The 13,511-nt window shown below is 39.3% G+C and overlaps 1 protein-coding gene across 1 annotated transcript in view; it reads right to left on the bottom strand.

Moving 5' to 3' along the window:
• Window positions 1-5,733, bottom strand: part of NAB1 (NGFI-A binding protein 1) — a 62,797-nt gene extending 57,064 nt beyond the window's left edge. The window contains exon 1 of the mRNA XM_049887702.1: window positions 5,645-5,733. The gene's annotated coding sequence lies outside the window, so the exon portion shown is untranslated. The remainder of the gene's footprint in view (window positions 1-5,644) is intronic.
• Between the last annotated feature and the right edge of the window lie 7,778 nt (window positions 5,734-13,511).

Below are 13,511 nucleotides of genomic sequence, written 5' to 3'. Positions count from 1 at the left end.
AAGCTAATCCAGAGGCCTTGCTGCCGGTGGACAGCAAACCTCCACTTAACACCTGTTCAAATGTTCAGGCTGAGGAAAATAAATTCAGTATTAATTAAACAACAATGAATTAGCTTAAGGCCACTTGTTACTGTTTGATAATCCTTGGTCTATTTTATTTATTTTGCTTTAGATGAAGGTTTCCTTGGTCTATTTTAAATGACAGTGATTTGTTCTGAACCCTTAAAAAACCTCCCTTTGGCTCTTCAAGCGGTAGGCTCAGTCATTTGCCAGATTCGAACTATGCTGAGTGAAATAAGGAGCAGGATGGTAGAAAAAACTTAATTGGTCAACTCCTGCTGTGTCCTTGAACCACAACGAAGCACTCTAATACGGCTATGGGAAACACAAAATTTCCTTGACATTCTCCAAGCTGGGGTGTGGTGATTTAGGGTAGGGAAGGGGCCTTTTATGGCCACCAGGGAAAAGAAGTTCCTTGAAACTGCCTCAATCCGTTCCAAAAGGCTTCAGCCTGCCTTCTAGACCCATCACTCTGTCAAAACTCTGAGTACCTACTGTGTTACCACCAACCTCTCTCTTATTACTCTCTGCACATGGTACACCTCCTTCTTGAAATGGTCTTCATCTGACTTCAGTAATATTGTATTATTTTGTTTTCCCTAACTTTCCCAAATGTGTCAGGCACTGAGCCACTCCTGGGGATACAGAGAAAAGGTGGTCTTCCATGGAGAATCGGTTAAGAAGGAGACAGAGAGACAAGTAAACAGGCACTTAAAGCACTGTGATAAAAGCTAAGTAAAGTGCTTCAAATAAGGAACCATGGGAACAGAAGAGACCTTGTTCTGCAGAACAGGTTACTTATGTTATAAGCTCCCTGAGGATAGGGATTATGTCTTATCCGTATCTTCTACCCACCTCCCCACTCCTAGCAAAGTGTTCCGTGTACAATGACATCTCTATAAAGATTGCTGTTCACGTCAGAATCTGATCGGCAGGCTCTTTTTATATTTCAAAAGGGACCCCGTCTGTGATGAATTGTTAATCTGATAATGGCACGTTCTGCTGCTTTACCCTCAACCCTTTTCATTCTCACATTCTCAGTATGTCCTCTTTCTTAGAAAGCTATATGGACTCCCATAACATAGCTATTTTTCCAAGAGATCAAAGGATGATCTCCCAAACAGAGAAACTATATGTATGTAGTGCTATAACACACGTACTGTGTGAGTCCAGCCCCAAAACCAGCATTTCAAGAGTTCAAGTTTAGTCATGAGAAGAGCCTATGTATTTTTTTCTTCTGTTCCTATAGATAAAAATGTAGTATTAGTTATTCCCAAATAATAAATATCTGTCTTATAAATGTTCATTATATTCGAATAGATTCACGATCACTACCCTCTTGAGTCTTCTACACTCCTTGCTGTACAAATCATTGTTTTAAAAAGATACATGATGATAATATTAATAACAACCAAAACCCAAACCCATTGCCGATTCCGACTCATAGTGATAAAGCAGAACTGCCCCACAGGGTTTCCAAGGCTGTAATCTTTACAAAAGACTGCCAGCCACATCTTTCTCCCAAGGAGTGACTGGTAGGTTTGAACTGTTGACCCTTCTGTTAGCAGCTGAGTGCTTTACCACTGCTCCACCAGGGCTCCTAATATTAATAATAAATGCTGTAATTTTTATATAGTGTGTATACACCCTATATGAAGTCTATGGTACTCCAAAGCAGAGATCTTTCTAGGAGTAGGGAGAACCCAAGGGCAAAATCCCATTAAGGCCTGACTTATTTATGCAGAGAATTATAAACGCCTTCCCCCAACACAGCCTTAAATTTTTACTTTAAGATTATCTGAGTTAACAGCAACCTCTTACAGACATTAAAAAAAAAAAAAAATGTGAAAAACCTTGGGGAAGGTTAAAAGCCCATGAATCATTCAGATTAAAGGTGAATTACTTCTACCCGATTGTTTTCCTCTTAACATCAAATGGGATCCACTGCACACTAAAGGAATGAAAGACTGAGATGGAAAACTGGGAGGAAGGAAATAGAAAATGTGAGGGCAGAGACTACATTTAAAGTCTCTGAAGTACTGCCAAGTTTGGGGAAGCGTAGCAATGGGGAGAAGGGTGCAATGGGTATACTACAGGTTGAAAATGAAAAGGCAGAATTTGACTTAGGAAACAATCTTAAGCCTAGGAAATGAATTCTTCTTACTTTTGTACTAGGTCTAGAACCCAGAACTCAAGCTATAACAATTTAAATATAGTTCAGTTACATCGTAGGTTACTCAAGATTGCATGGAGTTGGCTTAGGTACTAACTCAAGTGTACAATGTGTTTCAAGTTCCAAACAATTTACCTAGACAACACTTAATAGTAGGCATTTAGTGATTTACCTTAAGACACTTCTGGATCTTATTACTGTCAATGCTATAAACTAAACATATAGTTTTTAATGAATTAATGGTAATCTTGGAAACTAAAACGTCCTCCCCTACTGATTCTTTTCTAAATTAAATCTGCAAAAATTTCTTAGAAATTCCTTAACATTTTAAGTATTAAATAATGTGTAAGTTTAAATTTAGCTATCAAAATTAGGAAATATAATTCAGATTTATTTTGCCATTAACAATTAGAAGGCATTTGTTTAATTACAATACTAAGCAATATTAGTACTTCATAAAATAGGGCTGAATATTCCTCAATCAACCAGTAGTCAAGTCATTCAAGAAACAAATGACCCCTGAGCACCTAGTATGTATGCAATACATACATAAATTTTTAACATTTTTCAGAAAATCTCTTTAAAAATCATTATTAAGATGCCATGCAAATTAACATGCAGTCCCCAAATACAATGCATTGAGAAATGACAAACTATTATGAAAGCTTAATGGTATGTTTTAGCTATGAGAGTTCTGATAAAATTAGGATTATTATTTTTTTTTCCAACATCAACTTCTCCACTTTCCCACTTGTTCCATTATTAAGTTTAAGGGAGTATATTCTACTTTTGTACGAGTTATTAAGTATGTCTGACCTAAAAGAAAATTTGTATTTAACAACTGTAGTGTTCTTCACCCTACTACTCAAAAGAGTAAAAGCAGCAGGTAAGATAAAAATAAGTCCAAAGCAAAAGGGCTAGCAAGCCTACATTACCCTTGAGTGGATACTATTTATTCTGGAATATATATACTCAAGAAACTTCATAATGAAATATGCATAGACAAACTGATTATACATTAGTAGAATTTTAAACTATTCAAAACATATTATAACAGGGTCACTTCTGTCAAAGTAACAAAAAATATATCATGGTTCTGTGATATCCATAATACGGCTTTACATTTGAAGGTAAATTTTTATAGAACTTTCATTTCCAATAATGCACATGAATAGCACCAACCAAACCACTACAAGCTGATTATAATGGAATAGATGAGGCCTAAGGCTTAAGGCAGACTCTAGCCAACATACACAAAAATGTGACATACTTTTATTTCTGTCCAACCATCTTTTAAATTTTTTAAATTTATGAAACAAATTCAATGGTTCTCCCCTTTGTAATACATAAATTTCTTCTTTCAAAGCATCCACAGTGCAAACCCCAGAAATCTTTAATAATAAACCAGTATGTTTTTTTTATGTTCATAGTTAAAGTGTAATTAAAGAAAAAAACAAAAAACTAATGTTTCCACTGAATCTCTGGACAACATCAGGGAAAATGAAAATCTATTGACTTTCCCACAGTGCAGTGGATGTTATTTGCTAGTAAAAAAAAAAAGAAAAATTTTAAAGGCAACAAATCTAAATTTGATTTAGCTGAGATTATTCAATTTTATTAAAAATTGCAAAATAAAACTAGATTTAACTTATTTACTAAGACATTTAAGCTCACTAAATTTCCTATCAACGATAAAATTCCTAAGGATTTTTGTCATTTGAATTACATCAACAATTAGCCGGCAGAATGAAATAAAATTAAAATGCCTCAATGATATTTTACTATTATTGCTATTATTATTATCATCATTATTGATACACTTGCTTTTAACAGGCGATCACCAGAGCCAGGAACACCAAATTTCTCCAGTACACAACAGCATTAAAATGAGATACTAACTTTTGTGCAAGATAGTAAAAATAATGAAATTAAAACTAGCAATCTTTCAAAGATTCCCTGAAATTATTTTCTTTCAAGGCCTATTTTTCCTCTATCTAATGGCGAAAGAGGGGTAAAGAAGGCTGACCTTGCCAGTCATCTACAAATTCTCAAGGGAAGCAGCCTTATTTGCACGTTAATATTTATAAAGACAAAATAATTTTTAGGAATTAATAAAAGGGCAATATTAAATGTCTCATAATACAAATATGGACCAAAAAAACGATATCCCTGAATCTTAATAAAAAAAAAAAATAATAGCCACTTTAATTTGCACTTAGATCAGAAACAGCTTTTAAGTCTTCAGGAAGATAACAGCCTCCAAACAATACAGAGGAAGCAAATCTTACGCATCCTCTCTTCCAGTGTTCCTCCTTAAAACTCACACACAAATTATGAAATATAATCGGGTATGTTGCACAGGGGAAAAAAAACTCAAAAAAGTGAAAATCTAAGCAGGTAATTCATAGCGTGCACATTTCCCTAACAAAACAGCTAAGCATTTCCTACGTGACTAATCCGTTTTAAATTCGGTTCCTCTGTGCCTATGCAAACTAATATTACCTATTAAGACTGCCAAAATATTTTTAAATAAGATCTGAGAATTTTCCTCTCAGCTTCTGATCTTTGCACTCCTTAAGTTTGCAGACACGTCACTGGCAAACCAATTGGTAGTGACAGGTTACTCCAAATCGACTGTTTGGGATGAATTTTTAAATTGACAGCCACCCCCAAATTTTCCATGCTCCCCGAATCTCAGAGAGTGAGGGATAAGTATGTGCAAGTCAAATATTTGATGACACTTCCAATGTTTCTCCACGAATAAGGTCACACACATCTACATCCAAGGGTAGTACGTCGCTCTTGTGTTTGCAAATTCCACATTCGGCCTTAGCAAGCACAATGAATCGCTTGCTTCCCTGCACCGCGGTGCCAAGTTTCTTTTCTGGAAGCTACTTCAAAGCAAAACTCTCCTTCTGCTTTTAAAACGAAAACTACATTTGGAAGAGAAGGATTCCCGGGGGGGGGGGGGAATTAAGCGTAAGTGCAGCACTTTTACAAAGTAAACAAACAAAAAGCCTGCCCCTGCCGAAGGTCGCTGCAAAAACTCTATTGCCAGTGCGCGCACACAACGCAGAACACACCGCACACTGCACACCATGACTCTCCGGACGCCGCGCGATGACCCCAACCCAGTTAATGGAATAGACAAGACAACCCCAGCTTTCCCGGAGGGAAAGCGCAGAAGCCCCAGCCGCTGCCGCGCTCCCCACTTCCTGTGGCCCCTGCACCGAATTTCTCCCGGAATCGCCCAAACCCTAAGCCGCCCTCGCTTTCCGGCGGGGAGCAGCGCGCAATCCGCGCCCCCCTTCACGTCCCTGCGCGGCCCGGCCACTCCGCCGACCCAAGTTTGCCCGCGATCGCACCAGCAGAAACGCGCCCCGCACTCGAGGGCAGGGAGTGGGTACGTACGCGGCCAGCGGCTGCAGCGGTCTTCGCACGCTGTCCGCGGGCTGCTCAGCCCCAACTCCGAAGTGACGGCCCCCGGCTCTCCTCAGGCGGCGGCGGCCAGGACGCCCCCGCTCCCATCGAGGGGGGAAGGGACGCTGGTGGACGCGCTCTCCCCGCTTCCCTCCAGCTCCGGCCCGCCGCTTCTGCAAGCCCGCCCCGACGGCGCTCGCTCGGCCGCAGCGGCGGCAGCTCCTCCAGGCTGGGGCGCGCGGGCGGCGGCGGCGACGCCTCCCCCGCCGCGCCCTCTCCCCTCCCCCCTCCCTCCGGGCGCGCTGCACCCTCCTCCTCCCCCGCCCGCCTCCGCCGCCGCCTGCACCCCCGCGCGCTGTCACGTTGGGAGATTCCACTCTTGCTACATTCGCCGCTCCGGCTCCCGCCCACGCGCGGCCGAGTGACGCAGATCCCGGCGTGGGCCACCGCGGGGCGGGGGCGGGGGCGGTGGCCGCCGGGGCCGGGGCTCGGCCTCTTCCCGCCACCCCCTCCGCGGAATTCAGAGGGCGGCCCATTCACACGGCAGCTGGGAGGAACCAAGTGGGCGCCTGGGAGGGGGCGGCTCCTGCGAGTCCCGCTCCGGGCGGGGGGAGGAGGCGGGAAGGAGGGAGACGGGGGCGGAGGGAGAAAGGAGACAACGCCTCGGGCCTGCTCTCCAGCTGCGGAATGAACCGGGAAGGCTTGCAATTTAAAAAAAAAAAAAATTTTTTTTTTTTAACGTGTGAGGTTCCCAATATAGTATTTCAAAGAGCACACACAGCCAAGTCCAACATACCCCAGGAGGCAGATTAAAAAAAAAAAAAAAACAAAGAAAACGCGCGCCCTGCCCACTAATCTGGGCGCCGGGCTCGCCCCCGCAGGCTCCGCGCGGAGGTGGGCGAGGCCGGTCGGCCAGGTGCGCCCGCAGCCCAGCGGGCTGAGCTGTCCAGCGGGAAGTCGGCTTTGACCTCGCGGAGGAGGAGGGGCGGCAGGTGTGCTCTGCTGGAAGAAGCACCGGCGGTTCTGAGAGAATCTCGGCCTCGCCCCTGCCGCCCCCGCCCATCACCGACTTGGCCTTGGGAGGGTGAGGAGGGGGCAGGAATGGAAACTAACAAACTCGAAGCGCGGCTTTGAAAACTGTCTCGCTCGCGGCATAACGTAGTTCCCACCTTCTCAATCCTCCTGAAAACCTGCCTATTATTTTATTGGTTAATATTTCTTTTTCCATGGTATAAAAATCCGACGGCGCTAGTAGAGCCTTAAAAAAAAAAAAGAGCCTTGGGGTGTGTCAAATAGAGTTCCTAAGGCATGCTACAGGATTTTTTAGTTTGATTTGCGTAAAGTGTTCTAATCAAAGAAAGTGTTAAAACACCTCCAAAAATGTACTTAAAAGTATTGCCAAAAAATTTGGAAATCTGTTTTCGAATCTATTTTTCGTTTCTCTGCCAAAATAGGAAGATGGAAGAATTTTTCAAATTTTAGCATTGTGTTCTTGAAGGGTGGAGGGCATTAGATATGAATAATATAGTTTTATATAAATGTAAAACTTCTGCAAATACAGGTAGAATCTCGTTTTAACATACATGTAAAAATCCAGTTTTATAGGGGGTCATTCCCACACCCTGGCTGGCCTCCCAGAGTTGTGCCTACTTTGCTGATGGGTATACAAGGCATTCTTTGAGATGGGGAATTCTTCATACCACGTCTTTATGTTGCAGCAACGGATGGGATGATGATAACGTTGAAAGAGAAAGACCTTATTAAAGTACCGAACCTTTTTTTCTTTTTGCAAAAACATGTTATAGGAATGAGTAATGCCACAATGGAATATATATAATTAAAGTTAAACCTCTTTCTCCCGTGTTAGTGAAAGGTTCTGTCTGGAGGAGCTGAGTTAATATTTCAAATAAATATGCATGCTTACTTCCTTGCATTCTTCTTCAAATGTGAAATCACTGCTGGAAGTTTTTCTTAGCCTCTCTATCATGGTTTTCCCTAGGTGGACCCTGTTCTGCTAAAGAGAAAGTTGACTTAGTTAATACTCAATTGTTATTGTAAAATAAAAAATTATTTAGGCAATTTCTTGACTGGATAGGAAAGGCATAGGTTAACGAATTTTCATGCAGTGAAATCTGCAAAATTCTCCTCTTCCAGTTCCTCCCTGGAATCATGATGTTTTACAAACATTGTTGGTTTTGAACAGCTAGAAAAAAACTTTGTTCATAGCGATGTACAGTCAATGATTCATAAGTCACAAAGTGAGTAGCCTTATACCTGCACTATTGAGCCTTCCAGTTCAGTTGTTTCCAGAGTTGGGAGAAACGACAGTAAATCTTCTTGCTGAGCTATTATATGTCTGGCCAGCACTGAGCATGGCTGAAAAGTATAATATGTCTGGCAGACAACTTTTTCTTCTCACTTGTAACTGGTTGTTTCTACAATTAAACATTGAAACATCTCTGTGTTTGTTTTCTGGGCACATTTAGATAGTATATTCTCCCCATCTTAAGATTGGCATTTTTGGCCTACTTTGCTTTGCCTTAATCACCCTTTGGTGCTGGGGGAGGTGTAGGAGGAAGGAAAATGAAGGAAAGATAAACTTTTAAGTTTTAGGCATGCAGTTATGTGTCTATATGAATATGACACCACTGTAGTCAGTGTGGTGGCTCGGGAGAGATTTGAGGCATTTAGCAGTATCTGAGACAACTCAGATGAAGAAGCATTGATTATTATTTACCACCTTACCACTTTTGGTCACCCGTGCCATCCCTGAACTCACCTACCACCCTCCAACACACACTCAGTCTTCTCCCACTCCCAAGCCCCATGGTTTGTTAAGAGAAAGCAAAGGGATACACATTCTATCCTGTAAGGTAACAATTAAGATGTCTAATCATTCTCTGGAAGCCCCTGTGGTGTAGTGGTTAAGAGCTATGTCTACTAACCAAAAGGTTGGTAGTTTGAATCCACCAGGCGCTCCTTGAAAACTCTGTGGGGCAGTTCTACTTCTGCTCTGCCCTGTAGGATCACTATGAGTTGAAATTGATTCTTAAGCAGCAGGTTTGCTTTTTTTTAAAATTTTTTTTGAATCATTCTCTGAATAGCGGTAGTGGTGGTTCAGTGGTAGATTTCTCGCCTTCCATGCAGGAGACCCGGGTTTGATTCCCGGCCAGTGCACCTCATGCACAGCCGCCACCCGTCTACCAGTGGAGCTTGCATGTTGTGGTATGCTGCTGAACACACTTCAGCAGAGCCTCCAAACGAAGACAAACTAGGAAGACAGGCCTCATCCTCTACTTCTGAAAACCCTGTGGATCACAACAGTTTTATTCCATTGTACATGAAGTTGCTGTGAGTTGGGGGTCATGAGTTTGGGGCTGATTCCTTGGCAGCTAGCAAAACAACAATCCTTCTCTGAAGGCCCTCTGGTGGAGATCAAACAGTTTCAGGGTTTCAGTTTTCTTGGAGGCCGATCTCAGATAGGTGTAACAGAAAGTGGGAACACAATTACCATCAGAACACCTTGTAAATCTTAAGCATCTATATAATAGTTTTGGTTTCTCCTAGTTCATTTATTCAGTACATTTTATTGAGCACCTATTATGTGCCTGGCTTGGGACTGTGTGTTTGGGACACGAAGACAAGTAAATCATGGTTCCCTGTCTCCAGGGCTTTTCAATAAAAATCAAACAGTGGGAGAGAACAGGAGAACAAAAAAAGTGTAAAAGGCAAAGGAAAAATGTTTTGTGTTTCTTTTTCTTGTTTTTATTATTTCTTTCAGACACTATAAAAGATGAATAAACAAACTGTTAATTACTAGGAATAAGTAAGATAATACTCTTTTCATAACGCCCCTTTGAAACCAAATCACAATAAAATAACAATCATTTCCTTAAAAATGGAAAGATCAAGTTTCATATTGTAGTTAAATGAAAGTATAAAAGGACACAAGAACGTAATTTCCAAGAGGGTATAAGTTTTTGTCTGTTTTGGTCTATTAGTCACTGCTGTATCTGTAGTGCCTAGAACAGCAGCTGGCTTGTACTAGGCACTTAAATACTTGCTGAGTAAATGAATGAAATAGAAAAATTAACTGACCACCAAATCTAGCATTTGTATTTTGTAAATGTTCTTTCTATGGAGTATACTCCTTGATAGAGGTATCTGAGATCGGCAGCATCTGCTTCTGAGTAAATATATATATTTCCAATAAATCAATGAGAATAAGGATATATTTAAAAGCATGGCATAAATTGCAAAGTAATTTATTGATTACTATTCAAGGTGCCTACTACCTGTTGAATAGAGAGAGACCATGTTTTTTATTTTTTGAGCGTTAAAAGCATTTTAAAAAGCCATTCACAAAAATATCAGTTGTTTTCCTATATACCAGTGATAAATAATCAGAAAGGAAATTAAGAAAACAATTCCATTTACAGTAGCATCTAAAAGAATAAAATACCTAGGAATAAATTTAATCATGGAGGTAAAAAATTTTTGTGTTGAGAACTATAAAACATTGCTGGAAGAAATTAAAGAAGACCCAAATAAATGAAAAGATATCCTGTGTTCATGGATTGGAAGGCTTAATATAGTTAAGATGTCAGTACTCTTCAAAAGGATCTACAGATTTGTTACAATCCCTATAAAAATTTCAACAACCTTTTTGCAGACATGGAAGAGCAATCATCAAATTCATATGGAGTTACAAGGGACCCCGAGTAGCCAAAACAACCTTAAAAAAGAAGAACAAAGTAGTAGAATTCACATTTCCAATATCAAAACATACTATAAAGCTATAGTAATCGAAACAGTATGGTACTGGTATAAGGAAAAACATATAGACTAATGAAATAGAATTGAGAGGCCAGAAATAAACTTTTACATGTATAGTTAATTGGCTTTCAACAAGAGTGCTAAGTCCATATGGTGGAGAAAGAAGAGTCTTTTAATAAGTGGTGCTGGGAAAACTAGATTTCCACATGCAAATCAATGAAGCAGGATCCATACATCACGCCATATACAAAAACTAGTTTAGAATGGTCAAGACCTAAACATGAGAACTAAAACCATAAAACTCTAAGAAGACAACATAGAGGTAAATCTTTGGGACCTAGTATTTGATAACAGATTCTTAGATATGGCACCAAAAGGATAAGCAACAAAAGAAAAAAAGAGATAAATTGAATTTCATTAAAATTAAAAAGTTTTGCACATCAAAGGACATTGTCAAGAAAGTGAAGAGACAACCTACAGAATGGGAGAAAATATTTGGTAACCATATATTTGATATGGGGTTAATATCCAGAAATATATAAAGAACTCCTACAATTCAACAACAAAAAGAAAAACAGCCTAATTAAAAAAAGTGCAAAGGATTGAATAGACATGTCTCCAAAGAATGACCAAAAAGCACACAAAAAGATGCTCAATGTCATTAGTCATTAGCGAAATGCAAATCAAAACCACAATGAGATACCAATTCATACCCACTAGGATGGCTGCTATCAGAAAAAATGAAAAATAACAAGGATTGGCGAGGATGTGGAGAAATTGAAACCCTCATCCATTGCTCTGCTACATGTTTATCAGTTTGTCATACTTGCGTGTTGCTGTGATGCTGGAAGCTATGCCACCGGTGTTTAAACACCTGCAGGGTCACCCATGGCAGACATGTTTCACCTGAGCTTCTAGACGAAGACAGACTAGGAAGAAGGACCCAGTGGTCTACTTCTGAAAAGAATTAGCCAGTGAAAACCTTATGAATAGCAGCAGAACATTGTCTTATACAGTGCCAGCAGATGAGCCCCTCGGGTTGGAAGGTACTCAAAATATGACTGGTGAAGAGCTGCCACCTCAAAGTAAAGTCAACGTTAATAACATGGATGGAGTCAAGCTTTCAGGACCTTCATTTGCTGATGTGACGCAACTCAAAATGAGAAGAAACAGCTGCAAACATTCATTAATAATTGCAACATGGAATGTACGAAGTATGATCCAGGAAAATTAAGAAACTGTCAAAAATGAAATGGAACACATAAACATCAATATCCTATGCATTAGTGACCTGAAATGGACTGATATTGGCCATTTTGAATCTGACAATCATATGGTCCACTATGCCAGAATAACAACTTGAAGAGGAATGGCGTTGCATTCGTTGTCAAAAAGAATATTTCAAGATCTATCCTAAAGTGCAATGCTGTCAGTGATAGGGTAATATCCATAAGCCTACAAGGACAACCAGTTAATACAACTATTATTCATTTATGTACCAACCACTAAGGCCAAAGATAAAGAAACTGAAGATTTTTACCAACTTCTGCAGATCCGGTATCTGAGATCGGCAGCGTCTGCTTCTGAGTAAATACATACATTTCCAATAAATCAATGAGAATAAGGATATATTTAAAAGCATGGCATAAATTGCAAAGTAATTTTTAAAGGTTAGTAAAAAAAAAAAAAAATCCCCATTAGATTTTCAGGCATTTTTTTCTAGAATATTAAAAAAGGTTAATAAACATACCAAATTCTGAATTTTAACACCATTTCGAAAATGGCCTGATGAATACCTCAAATTCCCATACTTACTATTTATTAATTGTGCTTATTCATAGGAACCCTGTCTGCAAATGTCATTCCAGGCTTAATTCTTATCTAGAAAAACAGGGGTTATATAGGGCTACCTCTGAATGGCATAAATCAACATCAATAGTACAGTTTTACATTTTGAAAACTTTTTTTTCTTTTAATTTGAAAGCCTTCTTCTAGGTTGGTAACTTAGTTTTTGTTTTTAGCCGATGGGGTGAATTTGGGAGAAGCTTATGGCACAGTGGTTAAGCGCTATGGCAAGCTACAGCTGCTAACCAAAAGGTCAGCAGTTCAAATCCACCAGCCGTTCCTTAGAAACCCTATGGGGCAGTTCTACTCTGCCCCATAGGGCTGCTTTGAGTCAAAATTGGCTCGACAGCAATGGGTTATACTTAATTTTAACCAATACTGTGGACTTTTCCAGTCATTGGAAAACCAGATTTTTCCTCTTGAGTTTAAAAGTTAGAGGTAAGGAATAATGTTCTTCTGTTTCTGAATGGGAGTAGAAATTGATAGAAAATAGAATATAATGTACACCACTGAAAAGCTACAATCAGTGTACATAACATACCTTTGAAACAGGACAAGTCACTAGTAAATGAACTGTGTCTTATACTTCTCTTGAATTCAGTAAATATATATTTAACAAGTTTTTAAAAAGATTATTATTAACAAATACTTCAATGATTAGTTCATTTAAATCATGTAATTTAGTATTTGCAAATATAACGGATCTTTTTGACCATAAAACCATTTATCTCCACATTTTGAAACTAAAGAAGGTTTTTAGTAAAAAATCCTGGAGGAAGTTGGTTGTGGTTCTTACTTTTAGGTGAAAATTTCACTGAAAGAACATTAATTTATTACTTCCAGAAAGATTTCTCACTTTAAAATGCTTCAGTGACTCAAAACAAAAGAAATCATGTTAGATTTAAAATGTTCTAAGAAGAAAGAATAACAATATGGCTATGACCTGTAAAATCTAAGATACAATATAATTCTATCCTTGCTTTCTCCTATTATTGCCTCAGAACAATTTCATACCTAACAAATTTTCCACTGTGTGGTGGTGGCCCTACAATTAAGTGAGTCATGTGCAATGTTCGTATTACCAGGAATATAATTAAAATTTCCCTTATTTTGCAATATGAAATTTTAAATTTTGGAAGTGTGTTATAGTCAGGATTAAACATTTTTTGTAGATGTGTGGATATTTGAACATTTAAAAATGTATGGAAATTATAAAGTTTCTTAAAGGTAAGTTAAT

This window comes from Elephas maximus, chromosome 6 (assembly GCF_024166365.1).
Source record: "Elephas maximus indicus isolate mEleMax1 chromosome 6, mEleMax1 primary haplotype, whole genome shotgun sequence".
NCBI lineage: Eukaryota > Metazoa > Chordata > Mammalia > Proboscidea > Elephantidae > Elephas > Elephas maximus.
Note: the sequence above shows the minus strand (reverse complement) of the source record. Positions and strands in the feature narration are given on the sequence as shown.